This window comes from Podarcis cretensis (genome assembly GCF_951804945.1).
Source record: "Podarcis cretensis genome assembly, chromosome: 1".
Lineage (NCBI taxonomy): Eukaryota > Metazoa > Chordata > Lepidosauria > Squamata > Lacertidae > Podarcis > Podarcis cretensis.
The window spans coordinates 80,593,086-80,610,269 of NC_137170.1; the positions used below are offsets into that span (position 1 = coordinate 80,593,086).

Consider the following 17,184-nt stretch of genomic DNA (forward strand, 5'->3'; position numbering starts at 1 on the left):
AACGCTGATTGGGCGAAACAAAGCCGTGACCCCGGCCTTTATCCCCTTTATTGCCCAATGGTGAGGTACCTTGGCGTGTGATCGACGACACTTTGGAACCAATAGCAAACAGAGGCTTTTGCCATTGTCCAATAGAAGAGGTGATTGATGAGGAAAGGTGTGAGCCTTAGAGGGTTGATTGGCAGGAATGGGGGGGATGGGGACAGAGGAGGACTCGAAGGAGCTGATATGTCCGCCATCTTGAAGAGTCGGTGATGGTGGCGAGCAGTACTTTTCCCGCCTGAGCGGGGGGGTCCGCCAGGAGGGGGGGTAAGAGGCGCGCTTGAGGAGGCGGGGGGGGGGGTTGTGCGTTGGGCCCATTTTAGCGCCTCGAGTTTAATTGTTCTTCGCGAGGCTCGAGGACAGTAAAGGCGGGATGGGGGGGGGGGTGCTTCGTTCCTTCTTCCCTCTGAGGGATCGGGTGGGGGCCGGGGAGGCCGAGGAACCGCTTGAGTGAGAGATAATCCTCCCCTCCCTTCCGCTTAGTCGCCCCTGTGAGCCGCCGCCTCTCTTTCCCGGCCTGGATCCCATAGGGAAGCGGGATGAGGCCTTCCTTTCTCCGTCTCTCTCACCCCTCACCTCCCAGCAGCGGCCTAAGCGCCTCGGTTTGTTTTGCTTCCTGAGCTGTGTCCCCCGCAGTCCCCCAGTTCTGCGTCGCAGCGGCCTGCGTCTCTTCCCCTCCCGCCTCCCTCATTCTGCCATGTGAGGAGGGGTGGAAAGGAAGGGAGCCCCCGAAGCCTTTTCTTCTCCTGAAGGTCTTTGGTTGCTGCCGCCGCCTTCTCCGAAACAATGAGCGGGCATTGGGGACCCCCTGCCCGCACCCCACGTCCTCCCATCCCCTCGGTCTTTTCCCCCTTGGGGAGACTCTGGGCCGGTCTGCGAACTCCACTAGGCTTCTTTTGGGGGGTGGGAGAGAGTCTAGAAATTCCCATTTATATCCTCTCCCGTCTCTCCTACAAAAAGAAAGGGGGGAAATTGTTGTAGTGGGATGACCTCTTTTCCCCGTAAACAACCTTTGGACTCGCTGCCTTGGCTGAGCGAAGATATGAAATGAACCTTTGCTTAAAGGGTAGCAAGAAGGTCTTGTGCGTTTGGCTTCTGGGATGTGAACTTGGGTGGTGGGAGCTCGTTTGCGGTTTCCTGCAGCAGCCGCTGTGATATGACTGTATTTATAGAGCGGGATACGAGCATCCTGCTTCAGGCAAACACTTTGGGCGGGATTTAAAGTTTATATCCCGCACAAATAAAGCGCGTTCTAGGTTGTTAGATACTTCCTCTGCTCCGACGCGTCCTTTTTCCTGGCCGGGACAAAGTTAGAGGGAAAGTGTTAACGTCAATTGGCTGCTTTTTCAAGCAATACTTAACTATTTTTAGATTGAGAAACTTAGTAAAAACAACAACTTCCTGCAACAATCCTTGATTTAAAATCGAGGAGAGTTCTTTATGCACTCTTGCATTCTAATAGATATTGCAACATTTTTTTCTACTAGAACTGGCAGTTTCATTTTAAATGAACAGTACTTGTGTTAGTAACATTGTGCAATGTTTGTGATAATGCTGTCCTGTGGAAGCTATGAGTTTAATTAGTAATACTAACATCTGAACTCCACTAATTTATGAACTTTTGCTAGTGGGGCAATTGATCAGCCTGATAAAGGTCCTTCATTGTTTTGATGGTTTCCATGGGGAAGATATTGAGGGAAAAAGTCTTGCTGACAACATTAGTGGAGTAAAAGGAAGATAAGAGACTAGGTAGAACTAGACTTGAATAATAAATAATTGCTCAAAGGATAAAATGGGTTACTACTAAGAACTACCCCAAAAATGTTTGGAGTGCTCAGATACCTATGCTTTAGTATCTAATTCTGCATGTACTTCCAGCCAGATTAGGGTCAGGAAGGGTTGTTTTCCATATTGACCGATGACTGATTTTTTTCTCCATATTTTCTCTTGTATCGTGGTATCCTTATTGGCTTGAGCCATCTGTAAGCACAGCCTTTCCTACTACAGGCACATCAAGAAATGGTGCAGCTTTCTTGATGTGCTATGCATTAGCTTTCTAGATTTGAATTCTTTAATTCTGTTTCCACAGATGGTACTTCTAGTGGCTCTTTCACCTCTCGCCTCTGTTAGTAGAATGGACGGTAACCTACATTAGCTAGCTAGAGCATACAATTCATTTTAAATAGAATACTTTACCATTTCCACTATCAATCTATTTTATTTTCATCCTGCTTTTCATACAAATCTCAAAGTGACATTAACACCTGCAAGTGACATATTCCAGGCTAAAAATAAGCTGTAGCATCAGTTGTGGAAAATAATGGCCTTTACATAGATTAGGTGACCATAAAGTTCTTCCAACTTTTGATTATTTCAGTATTTAAGAATTTGAAGGGAAATATGAAAACCTTTAAATAATTATTTAATTTAAAACTTTTCTGTTGGAGATAAATTGTTTGTATTTTCAAGGCTTAAATAGGATGGAAATATCACTAGATAAACACCATTTCTTGCATGTCATAGGAGACAGAGGATGAAGGCATTTTTTCACTTTTCACAACTAAGGCTGCAATCCTATACAGTGGTACAAACGCTTTGGGTTACAAACACTTCAGTACCCACAAATTTGGGAATAAGTCCCATTGAAGTCAAATGAATATTACATTAGAGTAGATAGGTATAGGATTGCACTGTTTACTTGAGCAAGAATCCAAGAGTCAGTTCTAATGTATATTCTGGCCAGCATAGGTTAAATGCTGTTATTCTGGAAGTGGGATAAATGAAAAAACTTTCACATGTGACACTGGAACCGTTCTGGAAATTGAGTTACAAAATGCTTCGTGCTCCCAATCCTAGATAGAAGACATGCCTAAACCCAGTGAAATCAGCTAATGTTAAAGCTGATTCAGTCCTATGTAGGGTGAAAATTACTTTTGAAAGTTAGTGGTGCTATGCTTCTGCAATACAGTAGTAGGTTAATGAAACTAACCTTTACTCTTAGTCCCAAAACAGACAGATCTGTGGTCAAAACTTACATTTTCTCTTAAAAGAAGCCATGAGGGCTCTGGGGGATTTTTTAACCTTCTCCATATGCCTTTTTCTTGGGGTAATCTCTGCCCACCTTTCAGCTACTGCTTACACAAATGGAGAAAATTCACAGGTATGCTTACAGCTTCTCATAGTGGGTCAAATAGCAGACATGTTTTGGCTGGGAGAGGCATGATTTGCATTTGCAAAATGGCATACAGGAAAGAGTTAAAGTCCCTCTGTGCTGTGGTCTTGATGCAGTCTAGGAGCCTCTGTGGGTATATTCAAAAGAGATCTGTGGCAATGGGAGATGAATCACAAATCTCAAGCATTTCATTTAGTATCACTCTTAATTTACTGTAAAACATAAAGCCTAGCTTTTGACCTTGTCATTAAGATTGAATTTGAGATTGGGGTTTACTTATGTTTGATCTAAAAATGCATATTGGATCTAACAGTGTTGGATTTTTGAGCATGAAAAGGTGATACTGGAGAATGTTTAAAAGGCGATGTGGAGTTATGATTACGTGAATGATTTTGTAGGTTCAGATTGATTGCTTTAGTGAAGGGCATCACAAGGACACAGTTAATCAATTTATTGGTAAAAGATCAAGTCTGGCTTACATAAATGCAGCCAAAATGCACACTAAACTAGTAATACCAGTCTCCACTGCAAATATATTAACTAGAGCAACCGGTGGGGTATATGGGGTGTTAGGGGCAGTTTGAGTGTATGAGGTGTTAGGGGCGGGATACTACCTCTTGTGGGGGACATGTTGTGCTCCTTCTGGGGCAGCTTGTCCACCTTTGGTCCCCACCCTGCACTTAGCTCTTACCTCTGGCTCCTAGAAGCTGTCAGCAAGCGACAGCAAGTGGACACACCCCATGAAATGGCTTCAACTGGCTGGCTAAACTGGGCAAGGGTAGCTGATGGGTCTCAAACCTTTGGTGAGTTAGAGACTTCCCTTGCATGCAAAGACAGGCTCTGGTGGATTGAGCAGACAAGACCAAAAGTGGGTCCAATAGTCAAGAAGCCAATTTCTGCATGTGCTGTAGAAGGAAGTGGGGCACATCAACCTGGGAAGGTAGCCCACCTAGGAGAAGGGAAACTCCTATCCTAAACCTCTGCTGCCTTGCTGAATACATTTAGGAGAAGAAAAGGCTACACAAAACCATACACAGGGACTCCATCCAGAGTGGAGTCCCTAAGATGGTTGCATGGCACTGTGTATGCCTCCTGTCAGCTGCTGCAGCCAAGCTGACACCCATGTATTGCTCTGCTTTCTTTTGGACCACATCAGTGAGGCCGAGAGGAGGGTCTTCTTGTCTAGGCAGCCCAAGACCTCAATACACACTTCTAGGCTTGCACCCCAAGTTGCTACTAGGGCAGCAGTTAGGTTTAGCCACTGGAGGCGCACTCTGTTGTCTCTCGAGGCAGACTGGTGCCAACAGAGCAACTGGTTTGTATATAGAATTCAGAATAGCAGTTTGTTCTGGATTAATTCTTGAATATAAGACTGATATCTCTGTGTGTAAGTCCTTTGCATTTTCACATGCTGGTAAGAACTTGGAATACTGTAGTATAGCCTAAGTGCTAGTAGGTCATGCCTAAGTGATGGGTTAGGAACATCATTTCCCAAGTGAGAAACATGTTATAATTGTTAATGCTGCTTTACATTTATTTAGACTTGACGTGCTGGGAAAAGTTGCCCAAAAAATGGTATGCATCTCTGAAGTTGAGCAATGAAAGTGGCCAAGTTGGGTAATGATACCAAATTATTGAAAGTGGTAAAAACAAAAAGTGGCTAGGAGTCATTCCAAAGGGATCTCTAGACTGAGTGATAGGGTGTTAAAATGGCAAATGAAATTCAATGAAAGCAAGTACCGGTCTGTGAAGTGATTCATGTTTTATAATGGTGGCTAAATTGGTAGTGACTGACCTTGGGCTAGTAGTGGACAACTTGAGGTGATATGAAAAGTGCAGGTTTCCTATTTGGGATCATTAGAAAAGGATTGAAAATAAAACTGCTAGTACAGTGCCATTATACAAATCTATACAATGAACTTTGAATATTCTGTAGAGTGCTGGTTGTTGTACCTCAAAAAGAGGCTGTTGTAGAGCTGGAAATTTTTTAGAGAAGGTCAGTCAAAATGATCAGTGGGCTGGAGCAGCTCTTCTGTGAGGAAAGATTACAATGTTTGGTGCTTTTTAGTTTACAGAAAAACACAAGAAAGAGGGGACATGAGAGAGGTGTATAAGATTATGAATGATGTAATAAAGAGAAGTTTTTCTCCTTTATTATAGAACCAGTGGCCATCCAATAAAGCTGCATGTTGGAAGATTTAGGACAGACAAAAGAAAGTAACTCTTCACATAGCATATAGTTAATCTATGGAATAAGGTTACCAGTTTGGATGGCTTCAAAAAAGGTTTAATTCATTGAGAAGGAGGTATTCAGTGGCTACTCACCATGATGGCTATACTGTGTCCATTGTCTGTATGCCTCTGAATACCAGTTGCTGGGAATCACAAGTAGGGCGAGTGGTGTTATCCTCAGGTATGGCAAGCTTCCCATAGGCTTCTGGTTTCCCACTGAGAACAGGATGCAGGACAAGGTAGGTCTTTGGTCTGATCCAGCAGGGCTCGTCTAAAAATTACTGAGTCTTTTAAGGATAACTTGAAGTAGAACAAACAGTATTGCAGGAAACAAACCTGGGAGTACTGTGTGCCTAAATAGTCTGCTCTTGATTATTTAGTGAACTTCAGAGCCCTATGTTTCCACTGCCTTCAGATGTTTCACTAGAAAACCACCATGCTTGAAATGGATCTAAAAGGTTTGTGCACTACCTGTCCTAGTGGACTATTTGTAGAACATACCTTAATTGGTAGAGCACGAGACTCTTAATCTCAGGGTTGTGGGTTCAAGCCCCATGTTAGGTTAAAGATTCCGGCATTGCAGAGGGTCGAACTAGATGAACCTCATGGTTCCTTCTAACTCTGCAATTCCATGATACTATTCTTGTTTTGATGTTATAGTGAAGGTGCTCTTTCTGGTAGCAATTTCATGGTCTTCTAACAGCAATGGTGTTGTAGACATCTGCTCAACCTAAACTATAATAAAATAACGATACCTTTGGGTAGATAGGGGAACCATGGCTTCATTTGCAGTTAAACCTAGGAATATATATATTTGAGGGAGGAAATGTTCTTTTGGTCACTGATTTGAGCTGAGTTTCAAATGCATCATGGTTGGAGTTGAAGTTGAAATGAAATACAGCTCTAACAAGGTTAAAAGGCATAAGCACACTTACAGATATTTTTACAAGTCAGTATATGTTTAGCCTAGTTCTTCTCACACTGTTCTCCTCCCTCCACCTCACCCCCATCGTTTGAAAGAGAACGTTTCCTCAGAACATGCAGTTTCCATGAGCCAGTTGTTTCTCTGGTTGCTTGTGCTTGAAGGGCTGGGCCTGGTTGAAAGCCCTCAGCCTCAAGATCCTCTTGAATCAGAGGTTTGCCTTTGCCAAAGAAATGGTTAATTACTACTTGTTTTTAGAGTATTGTAAGTCCCATGTAAGGGGGTGAGGACTGCTTAGAAGAACCCGGAGTACAGACTCCCTTCAGAAACCCTGTGTCTGAGAAAAAAATCGGCTGAGGAATTATCCTTGCTGAATTGGACCAATGATCTTGATTTCATAAGTATTGAGAAGTATCAGGGGATGTTTCAATTTACCCAGATTTAGGTTCCTTTGGAGGGAGGTAGCGCTGGATGTCTGTGGAGTTTTTGTAGTAGTTTAATTTGTTTTATTTAAAAATAAACCAGTCGAACATACTTGGGAACAAATAGTTTGTGTACCTTATATATCCCAAGAAAATCACCCTTAAACCCCCAGATGTTTTTAGCTTACTGCTCTCATTCTGCTACCTATGTGGCTCTGCCTCTGTTTCCCAAAGCTGTTCCGCTAGTGCTCTCAGGTGCTGCATCCCTTCATTTGGAAGGGGATGATGAGTCATTTTGGCTAAATATGGCGTTCTCTTTCCAGCTGTTTCCTAGCTTTCCTGGATAGAGATGTATTTTTTTATTTTAAAAAAATCTGAAGCCCCACTTCTGGAAATACTGTTTTTCTGGTTTTTTCCAGGGCTCCCCCCTCCTCTGGAAAAATCGTTTTTTGTGGGGAGGGAACACAATACTTGTTTTTAAAGTACAGTGGTACCTCGGGTTACATACGCTTCAGGTTACAGACGCTTCAGGTTACAGACTCCGCTAACCCAGAAATAGTACCTCGGGTTAAGAACTTTGCTTCAGGATAAGAACAGAAATGGTTCTCCGGCAGCACAGCAGGAGGCCCCATTAGCTAAAGTGGCGCTTCAGATTAAGAACAAACTCCGGAACGAACTAAGTTCTTAACCGGAGGTACCATTGTAAGCTTTCTATTTCAGAAGTCAGTTTCTTATCATAGAATTTTGTCTGGTATATACACTTTTTCAGACAATAATTACAAATTGATTTCCCCCCAAGTTTCTGTTACATGTTATTATTATTAATTTAAAAATGTATACCACCCTTCACCCATAGATCTCGAGGCAGTTCACAACATAAAAATACAAGTTAAAAAACACAAAATACATAATAAAAGCAAACCAATAACCCCCTCCCCCTCCAACAAACCTTTAAAAGGGAATAGGATGTTAATCGGCCCAAGGCCTGGTTGAAGAGGAACATTTTCTCTTGGTGCCTAAGGTGTATAGTGAAGACGCCAATCGAACTTCCCTGGGGAGAGCATTCCACAAGTGGGGGAGCCACTACAGAAAAGGCCTGTTCTTGTGTTGCCACCCTATCAACCTTGTGTGAAGAAGGCACACAAAGATGGGCCTCAGGTGATGATCTTAGAGCCTGGGTCAGTTCATATGGGGAGAGGTGGTCCTTGAGCTACAAGCTGCTGAACTGTAAGGAACCTCTGGGGTTTTTTATTATGAAATTTATTACATGTCCTTCTGACTTCCACAATTTCAAGCACTCATTTCTATAAAAAGCTGAGAAAAAGAGTAATTTACATAATAAGGCAGTAGGCATGCTTGATCACTGACTTATAAAGAACTTTCAAGGAGTCATTTTTGGCCACCTTCATCCTTTCATGTCCATTCCCCAGACTCCTACAGTGACCATATAGTAATGTTGGAGGTATTGTGGAAACCAGTTTTCCTAAAATGCATGTATCTGTCAGGGAAGGATAAAAATAAACAATTATAAAAGATTCAAGAATTCCAGGTTGCTAGCGTGGCAGCACCTACACTTTGGAACCCCTGTTATATTTCAGACTCAAATCTCTATGGTCTTTTTTTGTGCCTTTTGAAGATTTTACTTTTTCAACAGGCTTTTAAGCAGGGTTGGTATTTGTATTGATTTTATATATATGTTCTAAAATGTTTTTATACATGTAGGTATTCTATGTGTGTTTGGAAACTATTCAGAAAAGAAATTATTTCTCCCCACCAAACCCATTGATTCCTGATGCCATGAAGGAGCACTATTCTACCCAGTTACTACTGGCCTTTGCTTCTGGAAAAATTTAGGCACTGAATAACTAATAATCACTCCTGAGGGTCTTTTGAAAAATTGAAATGCAACTGTTGTGACAGATCAGTGCAACAATGAAGAGTTGCTATTTTCAAAACAACTTTTACCCACCTGTCTACTTCCTCTACTCTGATTACATTTGTTGCCCCAAAACTGTATTTCAGTTCTCAAACAGCTTTTGTTGGGATTGGTCATGACTCATGAGTACCTAGTTTGGCTCTTGGTCTTTGAAGAAATTCTCTTACTTGGTTATGTTTCCATGTATACAGGGAATGCTGAACAGAAACCCTTAATTTCACAAATATTCCTCTTGCTCCCTTAAAGTGTGTGATTAGGACTTCTGACTGGAGGTTTATAAATTATGTTTCTACACAGCATCAAGGCTTTATTTAGTTCCAGATCATAACCAATTAGCATTCATTCTCATTCAGGAAATAAATGAATTATGTTACTGGAAACTCGTTTTTAATCTCCAGCAAAAAGGACTGCTTTGAAACATTCTATCTTTATCTAGTAAAAATGATTATTCAACAATCTTCTGCATTGACATTTGGTTTGAAGACTCATTATCCTATTTGCTGCTTAAATTGAAAGAGGTCATTAGTATCTGAGGGCACTCAGCAGAAACAACATTTCCATTATAAATGTAAACTCACTGAACCCGCACAATTCTGGGAATTACAGCTTTGTAAATGTGTGTTTTGGCTCTCATTTCCTTAGAGAATGTGGTACCCATTTATTAAATAAGGAAATTGTATGATTTGGTTATTATACTGTCCCATGTAAATCAGTATTGAAAGACAAAATATGGAGGGCTAATAGTAATGAACTATTGCAGTTGTTCTGGTGATTATAATGCTCAGGATCAAAAGGAGTACTTGGGGTATGCTTGGGCATACCTGGTGTTCTCTGTTTCCCCTACGAGTGGACACCCCATACCACATACAGTAATAAACTGCTCCTGAAAGGCTCCTTGCTTCAAAAGTGGTTTTCCATGTATGCTGCTGTTCAAGAACTACCACCCAACACAGTGCCTTTGGTTAAACAATGATTGAGTTGCCCACTTGTTTTGATCCTGGACGCCATTCATATCGTTGATTTTAATACCACATGATGTACAAAAGCATAGAGTAGTTCTGAATTTCTATCCCTTTTAGAATTTAAAGACTTAGAACCAGTGTTCAAAACTTGTCCTAGGAGCATTTTGGGACAGGGAATTTCATTAACTCTGGGCGCAGTACTGCACCTAAGATTTCAGATTAAAACTGCAGAGTGGAAGGAAAGGAGGACCTTTTTCTGCCTCTCCACTTCCAGCTACTCTCTGAAGCCTGGAGAAGAGACCCTCTTAAGAATATTAGGGGGGTGGGCAGGGGAAGGACTAGACCATGTGGAAAATGAACATAATATTTTAGCTGCAGTTCATACATTTTCAGCTTTGTATTCTTGTTATAAAAAAGCACGCCTAGACTTTCCGTTGTTGCGCCCATAATCTAGGTTTAAGGTGCCATTTAGTGCCTAGTTTTTATATCTTTCTAACACTGCTTAGAACTATAAATAAAAACTGCATGTTATTTTGATTAATGTTCATAATCCATACCAAACTGCTTTTTTAAATGCAGTGTGTGTTTGGGAGGGGGGGGGAATAATGATGTTTGAGAATACTAGCAATTGAAATGGGGAAGAGTTAAATTGGGTACCTTTGCTTTGGTGATTATTGAAACATTATGGTTCCTGCAAAAAGCCTCATCAGTTTCTCCAAGTACAGTTTAAGCTTTTCTCTCTACCGTTGTGTAAAATATGTGAGAGACGTTACCCTGATTAAATTGCTCTCATGTTACTAGCTCTCAATATATTCCATTATTGAGGTGTTCATTATTGACTTCACTAATGAAATTGTGTTGACATTATAAAATTGTATTGTGTTTTCTCATAGGAAGAAATCGGCTTCATCTTAACCTAATTCAGCCTGCTAATCTGCTAATACTGTAGATTTAAAGATTTTGCTGCTGCCTGGATACCCTGTAATGGGAAAGGAGCCACAAAGAATACATTTTTTTTTTCTTTTTAAAATTTTCTGTTAACAGGTAAGAAATACCAGCTAGTATGCCTCTGCAGATGTTGCTTAATGTTTTGGTGTTTGCGTCTTCCCCTAAATATTGGCTAAACACAACGCTTTAGGCATTCTTCCAATAACTTTATTCCTTGCTCTTTGCTTTCCCCCCTTTTTTCTTTTGAAGCCCTTAGCTACACATGCAGTTTTATCTCCATTACTAATGACTTAAATTCAATTTAGGATCAATATGGCATCAACACTGCAAGTTTTTTTGTGCATGTTTACAAAAATGGCACATAACCTGATCTGTAAGTCCTGTTTTGGAACAGGAATTGAAGCCCTGGGTCGCTGGAAAATAATCCATGATCAAGTCATGTGCATGTTCACTATACTAAATCTGATTGAATAGGATTGCCTGGGTTTAATTCCTTTATGTGAAAATGGTTTTGCCTTTAACTGAAGTTTGCTTCTTGATGCTTCCTCAACATTACTTAAAGATAGTTTTTCTGGTGAGTTGGGATTGTTTCCTGCTTGGCAGGGGGTTGGACTCGATGGCCCTTGTGGTCTCTTCCAACTCTATGATTCTATGATCAGTATCGTGTGATTTGTTTAGATTCTTAATTATTGTGACAGTGCTGCATGATTGAGTTTCAATTTAACTAGCTTGCATTAATTGAATATCTGCTGCTTTTCTTGCCCCCATTAGAAGGCGGAAGTACCTCCCTAAAAGCTAGAGAAGTCAGGCGCATAGTGACAAGTTTTTGAAAATTATTATATGTTAAAATGGTGACATAGAGGAGAGTGTTCACATTTGCCATTACTGATGTTATTTGCTAATGTAACATTTGGAGAGAATACTGTTTAGATATTTTACTTGTTACTTGTTTAACCATGCCTGTGTTTCTGAGCTAGGTTTAAATGTCCAGTTAGGCTACTTTGAGCAACTTTTCCCTGCTTCTTTGGACAGAGGATGAGAAAGCTTCACATTGCCAAGTGTTTGTGGTTACTTGTATAAATTCTAAATGTTAGGTTCCTTCTTTGCAAGGAAATGATTTTGTATGAGCACTCTTGTGGCTTAATGTAAGGTGGTAAATGGCCTTCAGAATGCCAGCAGTACTTGTTAGCATGTTTGCTGCACCTCTTTGAAGGGTGTTCACAACTGAAAGGCACTATTTCCATTTGCAGCCTGCTTAACTCATAACAGTGTGGGCACCTGAAGCTAGGATTTTGATCTCCTAAAATGGGTAGGTCTTTACAAGAGGAGGTGGTCTTTGGGGCACTTTTTGGAGGTCACAAGACACTGCAGCTTAATCTGAATGCAACTAAAATAAGGATAATGGAATAAGACCTACTTCCTCAGGAAGCTGGTGCACCAACCAAATTTGGTGAAAGGTGCTTCAGGCTACAAAGGCTACTTGAACGTCTGATGACCAATGCTGGGTCCAAAACCATGCATGACCTGTCCAGAAACAGGTGAACACAGTTCTGTAGTATGGTAAATTCCTCACCAACAATGTGTCATAAAGGGATTAAGCTTGCATTTCTTCCCTCAGCCCAGGCAGTGACTGATTCCAGACACTCTTGTCTGTCTTAAGATGGGTACTATATTTCTGCATGCAGGTCCCTGCTTAGCACAAATTTGAAAGCTGGCAATGTACCGTATTTTTCGCTCTATAAGACGCACCAGACCATAAGACGCACCTAGTTTTTGGAGGAGGAAAACAAGAAAAAAAAATATTCTGAATCCCAGAAGCCAGAACAGCAAGAGGGATTGCTGCACTGCGAAAGCAGTGATCCCTCTTGCTGTTCTGGCTTCTGGGATAGCTGCGCAGCCTGCATTCGCTCCATAAGACGCACACACATTTCCCCTTACTTTTTAGGAGGGAAAAAGTGAGTCTTATAGAGCAAAAAATACGGTAATTCAACCATACGCTACCAAAAGGTGAGCTTATAAAGAAAGCAGAAGCAACCTGAAACAAATAGTGACTCTTAACCCGTTGTTGCATTTGCAAGTCACAGGAAATCTTAGCTTTCTTAGCAAATTGTTACCTGATATTACTGACACTTCACTAGTCTCCTGGTGCAAGTGGGATCAATTAACCACAATTCCTGGCTTAGTATTGTATCCAAACTAGGGGCTGTGGTTTGTTCTGCTCAACTAGCATCAAGAAGCTGAGGACAAATGTTGATTTCATATTGTGACTACTGTAATCTGAAAATGGAGCATTTAACTTCATATTTTCCTTCAAAAGTACATGCCTTCAAAAGTTGGTAACTTATTAAACATTAACATTGAATTGTTCTGCTAAACTAACTTCCTCTCTCATGCACATGCGAAAGGGAAGAGAGATGGGGGTGGATTATGGTATATGTTAATTCTATTTATACGACTAAGTAGCCAGATTTTAAATACTGAAATGGATTCCAACTTCTCTGTGTTAATTCATTGGAAAGTAGATGCAAAAGTATCTTAGTTACATGAGAGGATCTAACAGCATTGAAGGCAAGGGAAAAAGTTATTCAACAATGTCCTCAAGGTTGGGGTGGGCGCACTTTAGGCTTATGGAATTTACTCCCCCCCCCCCCCCAAGAACTGAGGCCCATGAACCACAGACAGGTATAAAACAGTTGCTGGTGGGATGGATGGCAACATACTCTTAGAACTAAGAAGCATGAGTGCCTATGAGCACATGCTCATCCCAGGAATTTATTTTTAGTATCAGAACTGAGCTCTTTGGGGTGGTTAGCTAGTAGGTCAGGATCTATTGATAGATCACTGAGTGATTTTTCAGTAGATCAACAAGGGTTATGTGGCCTAATTGTTTAACAACTCTTACCTCCCAACTAGACAGTGAAATCCTTCCTTCATTGTTCAAATTAACCTCTAGATATGTTAAGAAAGTTGACCAACCTAGCATGGTACAACTTTCTTAAGATACCTAGAGGTTAATTTGAACAATGAACATCATACCAACTTGTGCTAGTTATTTGGGAGTGTGTGTGTTTACTGTAGAAGGTGACATTCTTGGGATTTTCCTTGTTAGCTACTGAGTTGAATGATAATTGCAGGGAGAGCTCAGATATTCTCACAATGTAGCCTCCAAGTCAAATGCCCATTGACACTGGTTGATAGGAGGAGTTTGGCTAACTGGTAACGATGGTGGATACCACCCAGTGGCAGACATTCTTTGACTAAAAGGGCTTCCCTTTCTTAGGTGAATTGTATTCTTTATTCCTTGATTCTTTGAATAAAAGTTACTGTGTTGGTGAATATGATTGTGATACCTGGTGTGTGGGTTACCTTATATTTGTATTAAGACAGGAGGATTACAGTAAAAAACAAAAGTTCATTCTATGTGCAGGCGTGGTCGAGGCAAGGAGGGCTGTTTTTGAAGGAAAGAAGGTGGCAGTTAGCTATCAGTTCAGAAGGTTCGCTGAAGAGCTGAGCGAGAAGACTCCAAAGTAGTGAAGGTACCCTATCAAAGATACTGGTTAGATAAGGAATCATTTTTGGAAAGCTTTTCATAAGATGATGATGAGAGGGTACAGTAATCCTAGAGGAGATAGTACATATCGCCAGAATACAAAGGGAAGTAGCAGCTCCTTGGTTCATGTAATGTGTGCTCCCAAGAGTTGCTCTATGGAACAAGATACATTGTTCTAGGTCATGAGCAGAAGTAAATACAGTACTCAGCACTATGACCACTTAGAAACATTGTGTGGGTGGATTCTATATGTTCAACATTAGCACAGATACCAATCATTCTAAGAACATATTTTGAGGCAGTGGAAGACAGGTGTGCCTGGCGTGCTCTGGTCCATGGGGTCACGAAGAGTCGGACACAACTAAATGACTAAACAACAACACCTGTTGTGCTATTGAGACTGAAAGATGATGATTTGTAGTGTAGAATCCTCCCTTGTTCTTGGGGAGAACCCAGTACTGTGGGGAGATGTATAAAGTAACCCCGAGATTAATTACAGTATGTATTGTAAATCAAAGCTGGTGTCGCAATGATGAAGCTTTTTAGAATGTAATTCATGCTTCCAATCATTGAGCACCCAAGCAACTAGGGTATTGAAGGAGTTCCATACAGTTCCATAGCTACTGTAGAGTGGAACATGATGCATTTGAAGACAGGTAGAAAAACAACAGGGGTTGCTGCAAGTATGAGAGATAGGGCCCTTAATACTTTCCTTGTTCTGCTAAGAGCATCAGCTAGATGACTGTACTAGCAGCTGTGGGTGGCAACTGGAACTGTGCCTATTAGCATATCACTCCCAAAGGGTTATAAACTGTAAGATCTTGAAAGCCATGCCTCCTTGTTTGTTCACATAGTATCTGGTTGTAATGTACAAGTAGCAATGAATAGTCTCTCCTTGCATACTCGCAGCCAGTCCTATTAAATTGAGGTGGGCAGTCTATTCTAGTGCAAACCAGACTCCATTGATGGAAATTCTTTGGATCAAAGTAGGTTGGGCTTGATTGCCCACCATTGTAAAGACTAAAGTTAGAAATAGTGAGTAATTTGTTTGATCTTAATGAGATTGGAACTGGAAGAGGGATCAGTTGTGGCAACTTTATTCATATATGAGTAACAGCAAAGGAAGAAGATATTGTTGGACTGAGATGACACTCAGAAGTGTCTATTGCCAGGCTTGTTAAAAATATGCAATGAAATGATCATAGTTGTATATGGGAAGAACAAAGCTCAGCATCTGTTTTGATCCTTTTAAAAAAAACACTCTTCATTAATTTTGCACATAGTTTAGAGAACAAAAGCATGCAATAGGGGAGAAATTGTGAAACACATTTTGATGGGCAGTAGATATAAATAATGGGACGCAGGTGGCGCTGTGGGTTAAAGCCTCAGCGCCTAGGGCTTGCCGATCGAAAGGTCGGCGGTTCGAATCCCTGCGGCGGGGTGCGCTCCCGCTGCTCGGTCCCAGCGCCTGCCAACCTAGCAGTTCGAAAGCACCTCCGGGTGCAAGTAGATAAATAGGGATCGCTTACCAGCGGGAAGGTAAACGGCGTTTCCGTGTGCGGCTCTGGCTCTGGCTCTGGCCAGAGCCGCTTCGTCACGCTGGCCACGTGACCCGGAAGTGTCTCCGGACAGCGCTGGCCCCTGGCCTCTTGAGTGAGATGGGCGCACAACCCCAGAGTCTGTCAAGACTGGCCCGTACGGGCAGGGGTACCTTTACCTTTACCTTTACCTAGATATAAATAATATAGATAACTAGTGTATCCTATATGTCATAGAAGGAATACAAACATAGGAAATGATCTAAAAAGAAAGGAAAATGGCGATGCATTAAAAAATCCATATAACTCTACATAAATCACACCATTCTCACACATTGCCTATATCTGCCAAGGCTGCTGTCAAAGAATGTGGCAGCTGTGCCCTGTTAGTATATTCAGTAAGATTTTTCCAAACTGCCCAGAGGTTTGATTTTGATTTGATTTAATATTTGTATTCCACTTTTCTAACAACAAATGTTGAGTGCAAAGCGGCTCACAATAGCATTAAAAAAAAGTTGCAGTTATTATAATATCAAGCACAGTAGCTTATAAATGAAGCAAACAACAGCAACAGATTCAATTTTCAATTCCATTTGAGGTAGGTAGGCAGGGTTGTTGAGTTAGTTGTGAATCTGATTATCAGTTTCTGATAGGATGGGAGGAGAAGATTATCCAGACCCATTTTAATATGGCTTTGGGCCATACAAGAGAGAGGCGTTGGAGGACTGCTGCTCAGCTCCTTGGCACTTATGCTATAGTGTACTGCTGGGTTTCATCTTGTTCCCCATGCTTTTTAACAGCAATATCAAGCCACTGGGGAATTTAGACCATGAGGTCACCAGTATGTCATTTCAGTGAGTTGGAGCACAAAGCCACCAGTATGTAGATGACAACCATCTTCTGGCCTCTCTCCAAATCGTCTGAATCAGGTGAGGCTCTGCAAGTGCTGGACCTTTGAATAACTTCTGCCCTTCCACAATGTTTTGGGAAACCAGCACTATGTAGTCATCTTCCAAGAAGCCTGGCTTGCACATGGATCTAATTGTAAGATCCCCATGGTGGGTGCCCTGCAGCAAAAGAGTAGGAGAGCAAAAGAATAAGACTCTAAACTGGATACACTGTGTGGAATGAAGATAAGATTTATTCATGTTGACGCAGAGCTCCAATGAGGCTTGGTAGTCAAGCATATAATTAGTGACCCCTTCCTTCAATAGGGGACGCGGGTGGCGCTGTGGGTAAAACCTCAGTGCCTAGAACTTGCCGATCGCATGGTCGGCGGTTCGAATCCCCGCGGCGGGGTGAGCTCTCGTCTTTCGGTCCCAGCTCCTGCCCACCTAGCAGTTCGAAAGCACCCCTAAGTGCAAGTCGATAAATAGGTACCACTTTATAGCGGGAAGGTAAACGACGTTTCCGTGTGCTGCGCTGGTGCTGGCTCGCCAGAGCAGCTTTGTCACGCTGGC

General features: G+C 41.7%; 1 protein-coding gene across 10 annotated transcripts in view; it reads left to right on the plus strand.

Annotated features, from left to right (window-relative positions):
* Positions 1-29: 29 nt before the first annotated feature.
* PPP6R3 (protein phosphatase 6 regulatory subunit 3) overlaps positions 30-17,184 on the plus strand; it is a 61,300-nt gene continuing 44,145 nt past the window's right edge. For 6 of the 10 annotated variants that reach the window (XM_079990739.1, XM_079990744.1, XM_079990746.1 and 3 more), the window contains exons 1-4: positions 165-309; positions 10,582-10,732; positions 14,064-14,172; positions 16,525-16,653. The gene's annotated coding sequence lies outside the window, so the exon portion shown is untranslated. The other 4 variants (XM_079990741.1, XM_079990742.1, XM_079990743.1 and 1 more) reach the window with 4 other exon arrangements.